Source organism: Vipera berus (assembly GCF_964194415.1).
Source record: "Vipera berus genome assembly, chromosome: 7".
Taxonomy (NCBI): domain Eukaryota; kingdom Metazoa; phylum Chordata; class Lepidosauria; order Squamata; family Viperidae; genus Vipera; species Vipera berus.
In genome coordinates, this window is record NC_138209.1 from 14665959 (window position 1) to 14682325 (window position 16367).

A 16367-nucleotide genomic window follows, 5' to 3' on the forward strand; every position below is an offset into this window, starting at 1 on the left:
ATTCTGGTCGTAAGTCAAGGACTACCTGTATTTTTTTTTCTGGCCACTTCTTTTCTGCAAGTTGTATGTTGTTTACCCCAAAGGGAACGGGGTGTCCTGTATGCATATATGCGGATACTTTGCTAATAATGATTTTCTACTTTTTCTGTTCCCCAAATAAGACTTTATAGAATTGCATCCAAAGGGTAGTCTGCTTTGCCAGAAAAAAATTTCAAAAAAACTATTTACCTTCTTTACGTCCTTTGAGAGTTCAAGTGGATTTGCTTTTTATGTTTCATGTAAGGCATAAACTGTAAGAAAGCTCTTTATGTGGTTGAAGAATGAATGTAGAAAGGCATTTTTGGTAAAGGCAGATCCCAGTTCCTGTCTTATTGGAATAGTAAGCATCATTTAGTACAGCAGGGACCTCTGTCATTTGTGTATTGAGAAAACTATAATCTGAGGCAGAGCCTCCCACACATATCAAACTGTGGATTTCAGTTGCATTGTCTGACTATTTAAAACCCTCCAGTGAGACATTCAAATGGTAGCATTTTGACAAAAAGAAAACCTTAAAAATCCTAAACCTAAAATACACATCGTTGCTCCAACAGACATGCAAAACTGCAGCACAAACCAGATTTTACAATGACTTTTTTTCATATGTTGATCTTTAGCTGATGGATGCATCATGTGATGGCTGAATTCTGTAGCTATTAGCTTGTTGCTATGAGTGGAAGAATCAGTCTTCAGTTCCTAAATAGGAGCTGCAAGTAATTTTATCCCTTCCCTTGTTTAATAATCCCTTTTTAATCTACATTTATAAAATGTTAAAAATGCAAATCTGCTCTGGGGAGATGATTGGCAAGTCAGGGAGAGAGAGAAACAAGGTATTAGGCAATCATTTCCAAGCTTGGCTGGCTTCTGCTGCACATTTGTAAAGCTATGAACCAATAGGTTATTCTCAGAAATGAAATGTACTTTTGGAACTGAATATGGAGGTGGTGTTGCTTCAAACTCAGGCCCACATATGTCAGCCTCCTCCTGGGAATGACAGCCGCGTAGTTTTTATAGGACAAAACCATATGTTATATATTTTAAATCTTTCATGCAACATTCAATGTGTGTGGAATTTGAACGTCTCTCATTCATCATTGTAGCAGTTTCATTAAGCAGACCTATTTCCTATTCCCAAACAATATATCCAGAGACTAGCAAATAGGCAGTTGTTGCTAACCATAACCATAACACATTCAAATAACAAATAAAATGAAGTGAAATAAACTAAACTAAAATTACCCCTTTCTGTGAGATCTCTATAGCTTCCATCTAAGAAGTGCCTCTGTATTTAAGGCAGAAATGTCTACAGAGATTCTCAGTCATGGTTGTCCCAAAATGCTTTTTTCAAGAGGCAGGTGGACCTTCTTTGTTTTTCCTTGAAGACATTTTGCTTCTCATTCAAGAAGCTTCTTCAGTTCTGACTGGATGGTGCAGAATGGAAGGATTTATATTCCTTGCAGACAGCTGCTCATTTGCATTCTTTCACAGAGGCCACTTGGAAGTTTGTCTGTGTCCTCAGGGTCACCTGAGTAGTCCTTTCAGCAATTCCAAGAACACTCCACACCCATTTGCACTACTCAAGGGACCATGAGGACACAGACAAACTTCCAAGTGGCCTCAACGACTCTCTAAAAGAAGGCAAATGACCAGCTGTCTGCAAGGAATATAAATCCTTCCATTCCCCACCATCCTATCAGAGTTGAAGAAGCTTCTTGGATGAGAAATGAAAAGGATCGAAAAAAGAACAAGAAAGTCCAGTTGCCTCTTGAAAAAGCACCTTTGGGGTAAAGCAGAGATGCACAGTTTGAAGGCCAGGTCAGCTACTGTTGGGTTGCCAAAAGCTACCGTACCTGCAAAAGTGGTGATGGGCAGGACTCGAGGTGGGCAAGGTCATTTTTAATGTAAATGTTGCAATTTAAATAAGTTGAAAATAAAATGCAGGTAGTCCTCGACTTATGATCACAGTTGAGCCCAAACTTTCTGTTGCTAAGTAATACATTGGTTAAGAGAGCTTTGTCCCATTTTATGACCTTTCTTGCACAGTTGTTAAGTGAATCGCTGCAGTTGTTAAGTTAGTAACATGGTTGTTCATAAATGAACATAAATGAATTGGCTTCCCCATTGACTTTGCTTGTCAGAAAGTCGCAAAAGGGGATCACGTGACTGCGGGACACTGCAACCATCATAAATATGAGTCAGTTGCCAAGTCTCAGAATTTTGATCACGTGATCATGGGGATGCTGCAACGGTCATAAATGTGAAAAAACAGTCATGAGTCACATTTTTCAGTGCCGTTGTAACTTCAGTCACTAAATACTGTTGTAGGTCGAGGACTACCTGCATACAGTATTATTGTTAAGAAAAGACAATTTTTGTCTCAGTTGCAGTATTAAAAGTAATGTTCTACAAATATTTTTTGAAACATGGGAAATGACTGATGCACTATATCTGCAATCTAAATTTTAATTCATGCGGGCAATGGAACAGATCCTCAGAAGAGTGGAAATGAAGTTGCAGGGTGTGCCAAAACAGAATGTGCTACATTGCTGGAAGTGCTTCTGTACTTGACACACACAAGTACATACACAGACACAAACACATATGCACTCATAAATACAAACACAGACATACATATAAGTATAGGGTGAATAGTTCCTTGTTAGTCACCACTTCCTGTTGTGTGAAGTCTGCCAAGCCACTGTATTTCTCCAGGTTATTTATAGACAGACTATAGTATAAGTAAGCAAAAAAAAATCCAATGCAGGCACATCTGTTTGATGAATCAGAGTTCCAAGGTTTTTGAAAAGAAAATGTGTGCAGAAAAACAATGGCTGGCAATCTGTAAGCAATGAAATAACAACAAGGAGGGAAAGAAATTGGAAACCACAAACTGGACAATATGAGATAGTCTCTTGTTGCTATTTTTGAGCAACACATTGTTGAGATTTAATTGTTATATCATTAGAAACATTATGAGTTTTAGTGCAATTCTAATATTTCTTACATTAGCTGGGTATTGTTGAAGTATACTGTAGTTGAAATATACTGTAGTTGCAGTGCCACTTTTCAAGTTACAACGATGATGAAGACCAGCAACTCCCCCCCCCTCACTTCCTACTTTTCTTTTAAATTTGTTTGCCTTAGTAAGAGGTTTCTAGTGATACTAATATATATTTCCTACAGTAAATAACTGGAAGGCTTCCAATTTACTGAAGTGACAGTTGCCACTTCATTGGACTCCAAAATATAAATGGTCAACAGGTGGCAGCAAAGTGATCTATGAGTGGCCAGAATGTTCTGTAGCTCCTTGCTGCCATCTGGTGGACAGCCAGACATTTACAGTTTTGATCTATATTTACATAGATCTATGAAGTATCTTGGAGATCACCATCATCATCTTCATCATCATCATCACCACCACCACCACCTATTCAGTTGGCAGGAATTACAAGTTCCTAAATCCTTTGATTTAGAACATGATTATTTCATAGGAAACATCAGTTTCTTGTTAACAAAAAATCCAGGATCTGAGTCCTAGCATTTGACAAGGAAAGAAATCCTCTATGATTATCAAGGCTATCACTTACTTACTTCTAAACCAGTACATTTTGTTTTGATTTGGGGGAGGGAGGTTGAGCAGTTACTGGAAGAAGTGTGATAAACCTGGCAGAGCAGATTCTAAGAGGAGGATAATCTTCTCACAGTTTAAGAAGGAGTCAAATCCTGGCAACAGATCTAAGTAAGGTACCTGCCTTCTTGTTACAGAATATATTGATGGTGACCCCCATCACAAATATTTTTTTAAAGAGTCAACACCAAATTTAAATTGATTCAGTTGGCATTCAGCAGTCTTTTGAGTGTTGCATATCTCAGGCCAAGCTACTCATTACATTCATGGATGTTCATGGATTGTGCAGGGCCTGAGGATGTAGAGGCATGGTGGCTCAGTGGCTTCATGATCTGGAGATGGTCTCAGCTGTGGTGATGTGATTCCTAGCTCTGTGTGGCAGGATGAGTGCCTGTCACTCACCTCAGCTTCTGTCCACCTAACAGTTCAAAAGCATGTTCTATGCAAGTAGATAGATAGGTACCACTTCAGTGGGGAGATGAGTTGGTGCCCTGTGCAGGCAGTCAGATTCCCAACAGCTCTGAACCTTCCCGATTGCACTGCCTGTTTGCAAGGCAGTCACTGGAAGAGACGGGCCTTGGTGACATGGCAGGAAGACCCTCTTGTCTTTCTTTCTGGTGCAAAGCCATCCGCCCTCCTGTGGCACACATTGGGGAATGTGCATGTCCTATAACAGGGCTGATACCTTAGCAAGCCAAACTACTATTCTGCAATAGCATTGTGGTTTCCTGGCTACTGTAACAACACCATACAATGCTTATGCTGATTAATAATAATAATAATAATAATAATAATAATAATAATAATAATAATAATAATAATAATAATAATAATAATAATAAAAATTGTGGTTGATATCGCTGTACTAGGAGATGCCAGAGTCGAAGAAAAAGAACTGAAAAAAATTATGAAATACCACAATCGGGCCAACGAAACTGCACGATTGTCATCGGGGCACTGGGAACCATGTCCAAAAACATCGCAAAATACATCAAGAAACTGAAGCTTCCTACAATAACTCCAGCAAAGTTACAAAAAACTGCGCTACTTGGAACATCTTACATTTTAAGGAGGTACCTGGTTGATACCTAGGATGCTGGCAGCAACCCGTGTCAACCATTAGCGCCAGTCAATTTGAATGTTCAGTTGACTGAGGTTCATGTTTAATGAATAAAAGATGATAACAACAACAACAATATGGACTGATGACTTTACTTACTCAGAAGTAAGTGCCTGTAATCCAGATAGATATCCCCTCTTCTATTTCAGCCATGATGCTATCTGAATCTATAGAACTGCTTATCCCCATGCAGTATGTACATATATATGTCATTATGCATTTATTTACATATTTCTATAGTTACATTTTTTTTCTCCTGACTGGTGCCTATTTATCATTCAGAAAGAAAGGATTTGTGGTAGGCAGGCATTATTTATCTCTTCAATTCCCCCATTTTTTTCAGGATCATGGAGTATCCTGAGAACATACCTACCAATAAATGGCAGCAGTTAATATTTTTCATTTATGTTAAAAAGCAAATAATTTAGTAACAGCCTTACGCATTCCCTCCAGTAATATTGCAACATCATGCCCAGGCTCCTTGCGGGGGGTGGGGGTGGGGGGTGGGTGGGGGGAGAGAAACAGACAGACAGAGACAGAGGTTTCCAACAAGTTCTAAGATTCTTTAGGTCAAATATTGATTGGTCAGATAAAGCTTTCCCCAAACTTCTCCAGTTTCTAAAGCACTAAGTATAAGAAATTCCATTGCTGCATCAAGAAATAAAACTGCCTCAACTTAGTGGTGAAACATCTTTATAGAGCAGGGATGTCAAACTCAATTTCATTGAGGGCCGCATCAGCATTGCGGTTGCCCTCAAGGGGCCGGGTGGGTGTGGCCTGGGTGGGCGTGGCCTACTGGGTGGGTGTGGCTAGAGTGGGTGTGGCCTACTGGGTGGGCGTGGCCAGCTCTACATCGTTCACATCAAGGGTGCCTATGGGGGCCTGGGCAGGAGTGGGACAGATCTGAGGGTCTCTGGCAGAAGGAGGGTCTCTGGGCCAGGGCCAAGGCAGAGGGGGCCGTTCCCTCACTGTTTCCAGGATGGCTTCGCGGGCCACATGAAACCACTTTGCGGGCCGGATCCAGCCCCCGGGCCTTGTGTTTGACATGTCTGTTATAGAGCTTTATTGTAGCAGAATCAGGATTTCTCTGAACTTTAAACTAGAAGACATTTCAAAATTCGTTTCGGTTACTTAAAGTTTTCCTCAGATGTGCTTCTTTGTTTCGTTCGTCTTTGTAGATTCTGTATTAATTCTGAGTGACATCCCAGTGTCTGCATTTGGACTAAAATGTCTTGGGAGTTTTATGGATTCTTTTACAGACCTGTGAGTAGCCAAATGCTTCCAAAGTTAAAATTCTAAAAAAGGGTGTTTAGTCTTCACTGCAAGTTTACAGAACCTGCAAATGCAGTTTATCATGGTAACATTTTGCTTTGCCAAGTGTGGAAAAAATCACAGCCTTTAGTCCAGATGTAGCCTTCTTATAAGAGCTGGAAGCTACTATGGTCAAATAGGCTACAGTTCTAAAACTTTATACTTGAATATTATGTGAGAAAACATATCTTCGTGCACCTAACTGTCCCACTAGGATGGACTTAACTTATGGACTGAAATTTTCTTTGTGTCATGTTCTTCTGTAAATTATTATAACTTCATAATCATAATTATTATAATTTAGTGAAAGCCCTGGCCAGAATCTTTCTTTTTTTTTAAGAAAAGGAGGTACGCATAAAATGAGCGTTAATCTATGAAGTTTATTGAGTATTTGGCTATGATTTCATGGAAATTATACACTTTAAATGAGAAAGCAGAGGTTTTTGTTTTTTTTACTGAGTTGAGATTCTGACATCTGCCCACAGTCTTTTTAAGATGGGAAATCCATTCCAAATTGACAAGAGAGACAGGATTACTGTGACTAGGGAAGCTGGAGTACAGGAGACATTTTGCAATAGACATTGGTCTGCCAAAATCTTAGGGTAATCCGAGAACTTTTTGTCCCCACTCTCACTAGTAATGGCATATATTGACAGACATGGAATTAGAGATAGAATTGCTGAAGGTCAGACTTTTATCCCTGAACAGGTTGCAACTAGAATCAATTTCATTCCAGGGCTGCAGTTATTATGAAAGGAATGAATAAGTAATAGGTCTTTTGGGAGGCCTGACATCTAAGGTTCCCTGGTATTTGAAAAAAATATGATTTTTTTCTTTAAAAAAAGCATCACTTTTTGTATAGTGTTGTGTAGCAGCTAAAGTGCCTGACTTAAACACAGGTAATTCCGGTTGAAGTCTGTCACTGGGCCTCGGTCACTCTCTATGAGCTCAGAGGGTTACGGCTGTTAGGTCCCTTGAGCTCTCAAGTAATAACAGCAAACCCAGAAGCAACTAAACATCGCAATCCTATTTCATGCGGCAAGAAAGGAATCAGTCTTAGAAACCGAGACAGCTTCCTTATGCCTAAACATCTGGTTCGTTTTGCATAATACCAGCTAGCAAGACAGGTTGCAAATCTTCTACTTTCCAGGCAGGCATATTTCCAGCCCCACCTCCAGTTAGAAAAGTAATAACCCAGCTTGAAAAATTATTATAAAATCCCTACAGCAGGCTGGCTGAGGAATTTCTTAAAGGTGAAGTCCACACATCTTAAAATGGCCAAGGTTGAGAAACGTTGCCTTGTGGCAATGCCACGGTTTTCTAGTGTGGTGGAATTCTGTGAGGGAAGTAACGTTTTATCAGAAGCAAAGCCGGACTATTTTGGATCATTTTAGCTATCGTTCCAATTACACAGAAGCAAAGCAGACCACCAAAGCAACTGTTGCTGCCCAGCAACTCTCGTGCAGAGGGGTTAGTGGCACCTGGGGCATTCTGAAAGTGTTTCCTGGGCAAAGAAAATGCCAAGGAAGGAGACCTTCTCTACATTTCCAAAATGGCTCTGAAGAGTGACAGCAGCAAGAATGCTCTGCACAAAAATGAAAAGCAATAGCAATAGCACTTAGATTTCAGTACATACCGCTTCATAGAGCTTTACAGCCCTCTCTAAGCAGTTTGCAAAGTCAGTATATTGCCCCCAACAATCTGGGTCCTCATTTTACCAACCTTGGAAGGATGGAAGGCTGAGTCAACCTTGAGGCAGTGGAATGCAAAGTCAGCCTGAAATACTGAATTCTAACCACTGTAGCACACCAGCGATTAGATACTTTAATTCCAACAATGGCTGGAAAACTGATGCAACTAGCAAAGATGGCTAGACTGACTGGCTGAATCAAAGAAAAGAATACAGCTAACTTTGCTTCCCCTTGGAAACTACTTCTGGACATTGTACTTGAGGGGGAGAAAATGAACCTTTGACTTTGGGTTTTGCTGATTAGATAAGTTTGTTGTTATAGAAACGGCTAGTACATAAAAAGGTAAAGGTAAAGGTTCCCCCGCACATGCGTGCTAGTCGTTTCCAACTCTAGGGGCCAGTGCTCATCTCCGTTTCAAAGCCGAAGAGCCAGCGCTTGTCCGAGGACGTCTCCGTGGTCATGTGGCCAGCATGACCAGACGCCAAAGGCGCACGGAACGCTGTTACCTTCCCACCGTAGTGGTCCCTATTTTTCTACTTGCATTTTTACGTACTTTAAAACTGCTAGGTTGGCAGAAGCTGGGACGAGTAACAGCCGCTCACTCTGCTATGCGGCACTCGGGATTCGACCCGCCAAACTGCCGACCTTCTGATTGACAAGCTCAGCATCCTAACCCACTGAGCCACCATGTCTTTGGGTTTTGCTGAATAGATAAGTTTGTTGTTATAGAAACGGCTAGTACATATTATGACGTAAAAAGTTGAGGCTGTACGTTATTATCTTATTCAATGTCAATGCTTTTCTTTTCCCCTTTTATCCCGATGTCTCTGGAGATTCTCAGTCATCCAGGTCATGGTTGTCTGAAAGATGCTTTTTCAAGAGGCAACTGGACTTTCTTGTTTTTGTTTTTGAAGTTGCTTCGCTTCTCTTCCTGAAGCTTCTTGGATGAGAAGCGGAAACATCTTCAAAGAAAAACAAGAAAGTCCAGTTGCCTCTTGAAAAAGCACTTTTGGGATGTTTTTATCCTATACTTCTTCCTCGTCCCTTTTTTTCTTCTCTACTTTGCCATTATTTTCATTTTTCTTTGTATTTTATATTCTGATAAATAAATATAAAATAAATAAAAAAATTGGAACCCCAACATGTTTTTCAGAGTATATAAAGCCTACCATGAACCATATACTCTGGGTCTCCAGGATATGTACTCTCAATTCATAGCTTTCCATTGCTTTTGGGGGGGGGGAAGTGGAAGTGCTCTGGCTAAGTAGCTTAATTTACGCAGGACTCATTAATAACTTACAAGTTATGAACTTAAGAGTGTCTTCTGGAGTTAGCCAAATACTGCTGGATACAGTGCAGATACTACCATAATGAGGACAGGCTTAAATCACTTTACTTAACGACAGGCAATGCTGCAAATCATTAATACAGATCTTGCCTTCCAGGCAAATAAATATACTTGGCAGCAGACATTTTCAATATTTTTATTTCCTACAAAAAACGAGGACTGTGTGAATCCCACAATCATACTTGGAAGCAGAGAAGAATTTGGAGACAAATATTGATTTGCAATATGAGTCTTTCTTTTTAATTATGTGTAGTGGTGAAGATACTAGGCTAGGAAGTAGTAGACTAAGAGTTCCTAAAAAGGTAAAGGTTCCCCCGCGCATGCGTGCTAGTCGTTTCCAACTCTAGGGGCCGGTGCTCATCTTCGTTTCAAAGCCGAAGAGCCAGCGCTTGTCCAAGGACGTCTCTGTGGTCACGTGGCCGGCATGACTAGATGCCAAAGGCACACAGAACGCTGTTACCTTCCCACCGTAGTGGTCCCTATTTTTCTACTTTCATTTTTACGTGCTTTCGAACTGCTAGGTTGGCAGAAGCTGGGACGAGTAACAGGCGCTCACTCTGTTATGCGGCACTCGGGATTCGATCCGCCAAACTGCCGACCTTCTGATCGACAAGCTCAGCATCCTCTAAGTATGGAAATGACTGGGTGTCTGTGGGTTAGTCACTCTCTCTAAGTCTAACTCCCTTCACAGGGCTGTTGTTATGGGGAAAATAAGAGGAGCCTTTACTTGTACAAAATAAAGGCTAGATGGAAATCTAATCAATAAGCAATCATTGGAAGATTAAAAAGTAGAACGGGGCAGGATATCTACTAAATAACAAAGGAGACACAACCTTGGTGCTTTGGAGTTCAACGTGGGCACTCCAGCAGTAGCAAATTGAATCTGAAATGTGCATACATCCATTCAAATGAGTAATACATGAAGTACAGGCAGTCCTCGACTTACGAAAATTGAGCCCAAAATTTCCATTGCTAAGTGAAACAGTTGTTAAGTGAGTGTTGCCCCACTTTATGACTTTTCTTGCCACAGATGTTAAGGGAATCACTGCATTGAATGGTTAAGTGAATCTGGCTTTCCCATTGACTTTGCTCGTCAGAAGAAAAAGGTGGTCATGTGACCATGGGGATGCTGCAGTGGTTGTAAACATGAAAAACAGTCGTAAGTTGCTTTTTTCAGTGCTGTTGTAACTTCAAACCAACACTAAATGGACTATCTAAGTTGAGGATTACCTGTATGTCCAGATGTACAGAAACGTAATTGCAGTAGTAACATCTTACTACCTAGATAGGAATCAGGCCAAAGTTATGAGTGACCTCAATGGAAACATGTAATATGGCTCCTGAATTTCGGCTAAACATATTATTGTTATTCTGCAATGAGATATGCATTTATTTTATTTTGATTAATTTTTCTACAAGACCTATGTGCAATGTTTAAACTCTTTTGGTTATGCCAAGCCAAGGAATAGTTAAACACAGCTCTCTATTTCTCCAGGTAAGTTTTCAGTCTAAGATAAATTCAGTGAAATCACTGAGATACTGAGACACATAATGTTTTAGTCCTCAAAGGCTTGTGAATCATCCAGAGTCATTAGCCATGAACTATCAACCAGATCAAATATTACACATTTCACTTAATGTTGCAAGTATGTGACAAAATGTATTTTTAAAAAAATCTCATTTCTCTTTTCTGTAGCACCCTCTTTTGAGAATAATTATGATGGCAAACTTATGACTTACAACCATTTTAGTGACTGTTTGAGGTTACAACGGCACTGAAAAAAGTGGCATGAACGTTTTTCACACAACCATGCAGCACCCCCATGGTCATGTGATCAAAATGTGGATGGCAACTCGTTTATATTTAGGACAGTTGCAGTGTCCCAGGGTCATGTGCTCTCCTTTTGCAACCTTCTAACAAAGTCAATGGGGAAGCCAGATTCACTTAACAACCATGTTACTTACTTAACTGCAGTGATTCAATTAACAACCGTAGCAAGAAAGGTTGTAAAGTAGGGCAAAACTCACTTAATAACTCACTTAGCCACAGAAATTTTGGCCTCACATCGGGTCATAAGTCAAGGACTGCATGTAGTTGGAATCTAGAGCAACTGGATATTATTGTTTTATGAATAATAGTTACTTCAGATTTGTAATGTCATGGTTACTCTGGTCCTGCTTTCACTGCAATCAGCATCTAAAGTTAATAGGTTTTGTGGTTTTCTTTTACACTCACACACACACACACACACAGTATATACATATACATATATAAAATTTAAATGTCACTCAAAGAACACCAGATGAAATTGGACAGACAAAACAAATTGAAATGATTTCAACTGTGCTTCACTATGATTTTCTTGATCTAAGAAAAAAAGTGCAAAGGTTCATGACTTAGGGCTGCATGAAAATCATCACCAAAGTCTTAGGCATGGATCTCAATATCACTTAAAAAATTGCTGTCAAAGCATAAATAAATTTAATTTTAATCAAATATAGCTGTACTCTGCCCCCATTGGATGTCTTCATTCTGGTTCCAACCACTACAGTACGCTGCACCCAGCTTATCATTCAATGGCCAAGCACAGACTTCAGCTGGAAAATATCCAAGGTAAATAGGAATAAATTAATTAGAAAAATGAAATAAATGCAGTGGTATTTACATTGAGAGAAGTATGGAGATCAAGTACAGTATACTAAAAGGTATCTGGGCTAGTCCATTAATGGCACTTGTTATAAGAAAGCTGTTTTTTAGTAAATACAATTGGAAATACATTTCACTGAATTTAACAAATTATTTTTAGGCAAATATGTTTGGAGATTGACCTATAATACCACAAAACTTTACAGAATGACCAATCTGCCACCCATATAGGCCATAAAGAATTACAGTCAAAATCCCACTGGTGACAAAGACAAGAAAAAGGTAGTTTTACATATTTAAGCTTCATTTGGCATTAACCCCACAACATGGCAAAGCTTAGATTTGAATTGGCTTTGTACTTTTAATAATGAACTCTTCATTTGGGAATACCCAGCCAACATTCTGTCAACAGAAGAAAGTAACAGTGCAGTGATTTTTCTCTGGATACCAGTTTGTTTCCAAATGACATATCTGCTGCTCTAAAGATCTTCAGAACTTTAGAATGAGGGGCACTTTTAAAAACTGGGATGATCAGCTGGAATCAGGAAACCAAACTCAAGCTTGATTTTATCTGGATCCTGACAAACATACCACACTTCAATCAAGTTTGCTCACCAGGAAAATTAGATTGCTCTCAAAATTTTCAACAAGGGAATTCCCTACAGGGCACATAGAGAAATATAATATTGTCAAAACCAAGGACAACTTTCTCAACCAGTTGCTTTTTTGGCGAATCTGACTATGATTGATGGCAGTCAAATTCCAGTAATCTTTGGAGGATATTGGATTGCAAAGACTGCCAAAATTATATGACTCATTATGAAAGTTGAGATGCAAAGAATAAACAATAGTTGAAAAAAGCATTCCAAGAGACCTACCTCTTTTGTTATTAAAAGCAACCAAGAAATACATGACACAGAGGCAGAAATCTGTGAAAAGCATTGGAATTTTTGGAATGCTTCCATTTATTTGTCAGTTCTACTGATATAGAAAAGAAGTCTGGGTGAACAATTATCTCCAAAGTTTGCCCTTTGCTTCATTTCACTTCATCAACAATAGTTGTCCAACATGCAAAAGTGTTGTGTGAGAATGTAACGGTGCCCCTTCGCCCCAATCTAATCAATTCAATTAAAGAGATAATTAGGGATCAGCCAGCCACGTTGTCTGCAAACTTTAGCTTGCTTTATTATATTTTAAGTTCTCACCTCATAGATTCTACAGGCATGTTATGTGTTGCTCAAAATAATCTGAGGATCTCCATAAATCAATAATGGCTACAGTCTGGATAAGGCCATACAGTATAACCATTTATAAAGCTCTAAGGTTCCATAAATCCATGGTGAAGGGATATATATGTTTGAAATGGACCTGACTGGACCAATATCAAGCTTTTTCAAGAGCAGCTGCCCTGTCAAAATCATCCCAAGAGTGCTGCATATAATTGGGAAGCTATGAAGAATTCCATTAAAAAAACATCCAAGCGTTTGAAGGTCTCAGCCGTCTCAGTAAAAGTCAGTGTCCAAACAACTCTACCATCAGAAAACCATTGGGTAAAAATGTGATTCATGACATATCAACAAGACAGAACACTGACAGCTGAGGTCAGGTCTTCCAAAAAAGCACCAGGGTGACCATCCAGACCTATGGAGAAATGCTCTGCAGTAGATGAGCAAAAGATGGATGTTTTCAGTCTACACTGGCGATGAATCTCGGGAGGAAACCAAATATTGTATTCCATAAGAACTTTATACCAACTGTCAAGCATGGTGATGGCAGTATTGTGATTTGTTTTGTGGTTTCAGGACTTGAAGGGCTTGCCATAAGTGAAGAAAGTATGAGAGAATATTAGTCCATTTATCATCAGCTGAAACTGAATCAGACAGGGATCACGCAGCAAGACGGTGGTCCCAAGCATAGAAGAGTCTAAAAAAGAAAAGACAAAGAAACGTAGCAATGTGACATTGTGTTGCAATTATACACGATACTTGACCTTAAAGAGCCAGTTAGTTTTTCATGTTGGCATATTAATGCTGGGATGACAGTGGATCAGTAGAACCCACATGAACATTTGATAATCTTCAAAGTACAGGACTGCAAAATTTCATAAAATCAATATTGGCTGTATTTATTTTTTAGCAGGTTCATCCTTCCACATTAGTTCATGCTTCCACATTAACACTAAAGTGTTAAAAAATACCTCAGCAAGTGGCACCATCTGATTGACCTTATCTGAGCGTAGACATTAAGTGGGACCAGACAGGTAGTGCTTGAGTAGAAGACAAACAAGGGTTCTAGCTAGACTGGGAAAAATAAAATGTAAATTAAAAAAAATAATACTGGAAGAAGGCAATAGCCCTCCATCTAATCCTTTCCAATATCCAGAGACTTATCCAGATACACACGCCCATGAAGTCATCTGAAGTTGAGCTCCAATTGACAATGTTTCAGTTAGGAAAAGCTACACTGAAAAGAAAATTACAGCACCCTAGAGATTTTTATGATTTGTGAACTCTGCCAATTACGGTTTGCTTAACCACAGTTGAAAGAAACCACGACTTCAGCATGACATGGAGAGGAACTAGTTAACATCATTCCACTGACTTCAAACTAAATTCCACCCACTGTAAATTCCATGACATAAAAAAACCACTTTAAATTAAAAGACAACGAAGAGCAATACCTACAGATAGACCCATGCTGCTAAGCTATATGCAGTTAATTAATTAGTGCACTGAATCAGTACACTTTTCCTTGGTTGGCGTTTGATTAGCTTTCCATTTGGCTGCTTCCTGGTTAAGGAGGGTTAAAGGGGGGGGGGAACCCAACTCTTTGCCACTCCCATCCTTCACTTATATACACACACATATCTGAACTCCCAAGAGGTAAAGGTTGAACAAGATGATGGTAAACATCCAAAGGTCATCTAGAGGCTGTTGCCTTGAAGATATTTGCACAGCCTAAGGGAGGAAAAGGCACACTTGTTTCATTCATAGATGGTGGAAAAATGCAATCATTTCTCATCATGTCCTCCTCTCCAAAAAGGCAGATGAGAGTCTTTTAAATTTGTATGAGTCTAACCCTAATCACTGCTTTGGCTGAATATTGCTTTTCTAGCTGATCGGTGCAAATCAGAACGGCATCTAAACCACTGTGCATTTTTCCTTGAGCTCCAAGGCGTCAAATGTAATCATAATCACCTGCAGCGCAATTGTATACAATCTATAGACCTTTACTTCCCTAGGAAAAAAAAACATATTTAGGATATCAACCCTGGGGTGTACGTACATCTGGCGACAGTTTAATTGCTTATTCAAAGAAAAAGAAAAAAAGAGGCCTTCAAAGTGACCTTGACTCTGAGCACCAAGGACACAAGCAGATTATAACATTTTGTTATAATCTGGAATTCGGCGCACCTTCCTGCACCTGATGCAAACCTACCAAGCAACTCATCCCTGATAAGCGAAATAAAGGGTGGAAAATAAAGGCTATTCCCCACCCACCTTGTTCCTCTTCCTAGCTGGTGCTTTAAAAGAGATTTTCCTCAACACTGTATTTTTTTTTTTAGAAATGCCAGACGGACAATTTTCATGATAGTCCTAATGGAAAGGGGGGCACCAGACTCTGAAAGTTGCCCTCCACCCAAGGGGAAAAAGTAGGAAAGATAACCCTTAACAGACACAGCTAAGATCTCTACCCCAGCCTTCCCCAGTCCTAGGCCCTCCATCCAGATCAACTGGATTCCAGCTCTCCTTATTTTCAGCCAGCATGGCTGGTGCAGGTTGGGGAGGATGGGACTCCAAGTTCAGGAGACCCGGAACACCCCAAGCTGGGTGAAAGGTCACCAAGATCACGCCTCTCTTAAGGTGTCTTCGAGGTGGTCTCCTCCCGAAGTTACAGCTTCTCCCAAACTCGAGAGAGAGAGAGAGAGAGAGAGAGAGAGAGAGAGAGAGAGAGAGAGAGAGAGAGAGAGAGAGAGAGAGAGAGAGAGAGAGAGAGAGAGAGAGAGAGAAAAGAAAAAAGAAGAGCAACAAACCTGTTCAAACCCTTGGCTGACTCAGAGCTCAGCAAGGTGAGGCCTTTTTAATCCTTCGTGTCAATCCCTTCTCGAAAGCCCGATCTTTGAGCCGGCGGCTTCGTCTCGCTCCCGCCCAAGCCAGCCGAGAGAAAGAGAGAGAGAGAGAGAGAGAGCCGCGCTGCAATGCGCTCGCGAAGAGGTGGCACGGCACAGACGCGTAGCACATCCAGACGCGCACTCACACCCTCCCGGACGCCTGACTCGCAAGCGCCTCCCCTTTCGTCCCTCCCCGGCTTCTCTTCTCCTCTCCCCCGGTCTCCTCGCCACAAACAGCGCCGGCTGCCAAGGCGCCTGTCGCTCGGCTGCGTCTACTCTTCGCCGGCGCTCTTCTCCGGAGACGGCAGCAACATGAGTGCCGGGAAAACGCTGCCTTCTCCCGCTGCGGTTCAACCTCGGATCGGCTCTGCTGGGCGCTCGGTGGATTAAACTGCTCCGGGGAGGCTGCTGCTGCTGCTACCACCAACTCTGGACCAAGGGTGGGTTCCTCTCTCTTTCTCTTTCCGTGGCG

The 16367-nt window shown here is 40.6% G+C and overlaps 1 protein-coding gene across 2 annotated transcripts in view; it reads left to right on the forward strand.

Annotated features, from left to right (window-relative positions):
- The first annotated feature begins 16223 nt into the window (after positions 1-16223).
- CCSER1 (coiled-coil serine rich protein 1) overlaps positions 16224-16367 on the forward strand; it is a 768384-nt gene continuing 768240 nt past the window's right edge. For both annotated transcript variants that reach the window (XM_081332934.1, XM_081332935.1), the window contains exon 1: positions 16224-16335. The gene's annotated coding sequence lies outside the window, so the exon portion shown is untranslated. The remainder of the gene's footprint in view (positions 16336-16367) is intronic.